The sequence below is a fragment of the Stigmatopora nigra genome, unplaced genomic scaffold (assembly GCF_051989575.1).
Source record: "Stigmatopora nigra isolate UIUO_SnigA unplaced genomic scaffold, RoL_Snig_1.1 HiC_scaffold_210, whole genome shotgun sequence".
Lineage (NCBI taxonomy): Eukaryota > Metazoa > Chordata > Actinopteri > Syngnathiformes > Syngnathidae > Stigmatopora > Stigmatopora nigra.
In genome coordinates, this window is record NW_027551705.1 from 10,001 (window position 1) to 13,800 (window position 3,800).

The window sequence follows — 3,800 nt, forward strand, 5'->3', positions numbered from 1 at the left end:
TCCTCATTGACTTGGGAGGGGCCTTGGACGATGGGGACTTACCACCGCAGTACCTTAGCCTCCGGACAACGCAGGGTCGCACGCACCAAAACCTCACCGTTATTCAGGCCTTGTCAGCACTCCGCAAACGCCACCGTCCGGATGCAGAAGAGGCGACGATGGTCCTCAGTGACTTGGGAGGGGCCTTAAAAGCACCTTAGCCTCCGGACACCGCAGGGTCGCACGCGCCAAGTCCTCACCGTTGTTCAGTTTTGTAAGCGCTAGCATACCTCGTTCACGCACTAGAGAAGATTTTGTCTTTTGGCCCTTGGATGAAACCCGCAAAGCCGGAGAGACCCCACGCACGAGGCGCGGCCCTCCGAAGGCGAGTCGACCTGAGCCTATCGGTCAGCACACCATTTTTGTTTCGGGCAGGTGAACACCCTTACACCATTTATAGGCTGGTGCCGACCCCCTAGCTCACAGTTTGTGTCTTCGCTCCTCATTTTTCTCTTTCCATGCAACGTCCTTTGTCATAAAGGTATCTCCGGTACATGGTTTTTCTACGTCCATACCGCCCTGTCTTTGGCATGGACGCAGACACCATTTTTGGGCTGGTGCCGACCCCCTAGCTCACAGACCTGTGTTCGTGTCTTCAGTCCTCTTTCTCTTTCCATGTACCGGTTCTTGATTAAAATGATTTTTCGGTTGCATGTCCGCCCCTTTGCCCGGTTCTTCCAACTTGCATGGAAGAGATATGACCATACCGCCGGGACTTTGGTATGGAAATGCCTGGTTCTTCCGTAGAAGAGTTTTCTATGTTCTGGCTCCAGGACTTTGCCAAGAACACTCACGACGGTCTGCGGCGCCTGGTTCTTCCGTAGAAGAGTTTTATATGTACATGCTCCAGGACTTTTGCATGTACACACCATTTTTAGGCTGGTGCCGACCCCCTAGCTCACAGTTTGTGTCTTCGCTCCTCATTTTCTCTTTCCATGCACCGTCCTTTGTCATAAAGGTATCTCCGGTACATGGTTTTTCTACGTCCATACCGCCCTGTCTTTGGCATGGACGCAGACACCATTTTTGGGCAGGTGCCGACCCCCTAGCTCACAGACCTGTGTTCGTGTCTTCAGACCTTATTTTCTCTTTCCATGTACCGGTTCTTGATTAAAATGATTTTTCGGTTGCATGTCCGCCCCTTTGCCCGGTTCTTCCAACTTGCATGGAAGAGATATGACCATACCGCCGGGACTTTGGTATGGAAATGCCTGGTTCTTCCGTAGAAGAGTTTTCTATGTTCTGGCTCCAGGTCTTTGCCAAGAACACTCACGACGGTCTCCGGCGCCTGGTTCTTCCGTAGAAGAGTTTTATATGTACATGCTCCAGGACTTTTGCACGTACACTCACGACTTTTTGCCACTGGCCCGGTTCTTCCAACTTTTGTGGAAGATTTTTGGATGTCCATACCACCAGGCATATGTCATGGACATCCACGAATTCTCTCTAGTGTGGATCTCTGGAGCTCTGGAGCTTCGGTCCTCCGGCCCTCTGGATCTTTTGCCTGGTTCTTCCGTAGAAGAGTTTTCTATGTTCTGGCTCCAGGTCTTTGCCAAGAACACTCACGACGGTCTCCGGCGCCTGGTTCTTCCGTAGAAGAGTTTTATATGTACATGCTCCAGGACTTTTGCACGTACACTCACGACTTTCTGCCACTGGCCCGGTTCTTCCAACTTTTGTGGAAGATTTTTGGATGTCCATACCACCAGGCATATGTCATGGACATCCACGAATTCTCTCTGGTGTGGATCTCTGGAGCTCTGGAGCTTCGGTCCTCCGGCCCTCTGGATCTTTTGCCTGGTTCTTCCGTAGAAGAGTTTTCTATGTTCTGGCTCCAGGTCTTTGCCAAGAACACTCACGACGGTCTCCGGCGCCTGGTTCTTCCGTAGAAGAGTTTTATATGTACATGCTCCAGGACTTTTGCACGTACACTCACGACTTTTTGCCACTGGCCCGGTTCTTCCAACTTTTGTGGAAGATTTTTGGATGTCCATACCACCAGGCATATGTCATGGACATCCACGAATTCTCTCTGGTGTGGATCTCTGGAGCTCTGGAGCTTCGGTCCTCCGGCCCTCTGGATCTTTTGCCTGGTTCTTCCGTAGAAGAGTTTTCTATGTTCTGGCTCCAGGTCTTTGCCAAGAACACTCACGACGGTCTCCGGCGCCTGGTTCTTCCGTAGAAGAGTTTTATATGTACATGCTCCAGGACTTTTGCACGTACACTCACGACTTTTTGCCACTGGCCCGGTTCTTCCAACTTTTGTGGAAGATTTTTGGATGTCCATACCACCAGGCATATGTCATGGACATCCACGAATTCTCTCTGGTGTGGATCTCTGGAGCTCTGGAGCTTCGGTCCTCCGGCCCTCTGGATCTTTTGCCTGGTTCTTCCGTAGAAGAGTTTTCTATGTTCTGGCTCCAGGTCTTTGCCAAGAACACTCACGACGGTCTGCCCTCGCCTGGTTCTTCCAACTTCCGTGGAAGATTTTTGGATGTCCATACCACCAGGCATAAGTCATGGACACCCTGAGTCTCGTTCATGTGTGGATCTCTGGAGCTCTGGAGCTTCGGTCCTCCGGCCCTCTGGATCTTTTGCCTGGTTCTTCCTTAGAAGAGTTTTATATGTTCTGGCTCCAGGACTTTGCCAAGAACACTCACGACGGTCTGCCCTCGCCTGGTTCTTCCAACTTCCGTGGAAGATTTTTGGATGTCCATACCACCAGGCATAAGTCATGGACACCCACGAATTCTCTCTAGTGTGGATCTCTGGAGCTCTGGAGCTTCGGTCCTCCGGCCCTCTGGATCTTTTGCCTGGTTCTTCCGTAGAAGAGTTTTCTATGTTCTGGCTCCAGGACTTTGCCAAGAACACTCACGACGGTCTGCCCTCGCCTGGTTCTTCCAACTTCCGTGGAAGATTTTTGGATGTCCATACCACCAGGCATAAGTCATGGACACCCTGAGTCTCGTTCGTGTGTGGATCTCTGGAGCTCTGGAGCTCCCGGACACTCCTGGATCTATGGAGCTCCGGTCCTCCGGCCCTCTGGATCTCTGGAGCTCTGGAGCTCTGGAGGTCAGGCCCAAACCTCCAGGATTTTGGAAGGGCCTTTTTCATATTGCCAAGCCGAGTGTGACACCTTTTTCGGCCTGTTTCAGTCCCTCAGGACGGTCTCTCTGGTTCTTTTCACTCCCGAAAATTTTTCTAAGTCCAGCCACACTTAGAAAAAATTCGCTTCAATTCGGGAGAACCAGGGGGACAAGGGGCATTGCAAAAGTACTGTGCCCGAATGTGAGCTCCTTCCGTCGGCCTACTGGGGAGAGAGGGGTCGGTCTTAGGCCTGGAGCTCACATTCAAAATTTTCCTCTCCCTATAATCTTGCCGAAGGCTTTTTGCAGACCACCGGAAATTGCGGGAGTAGGCAAATCATATCCTAGGGGTATTGGTAGACCCAAATCACATGCCTTGGTAGACCCAAATGAGAAGCCCTGGTAGACCTAAAAAATCGAAAAAAACGACTATGTCCGACAGGACTTAGTCGTTTTTTCAGAAATTTTCTGAAAAAACGACTAAGTCCTGTCGGACATAGTCATTTTTTCACACTTTTTCGGACTTAGAAAATTTTTTGGACTTAGAAAATTTTTGAGAAGCTCAAAAAAACGACTAAGTCCCGTTGGACATAGTCATTTTTTCAGACTTTTTCTCAAAAAAATGACAGAGTCCTGTCGGACATAGTCATTTTTTCACACTTTTTCCAAAAAAAT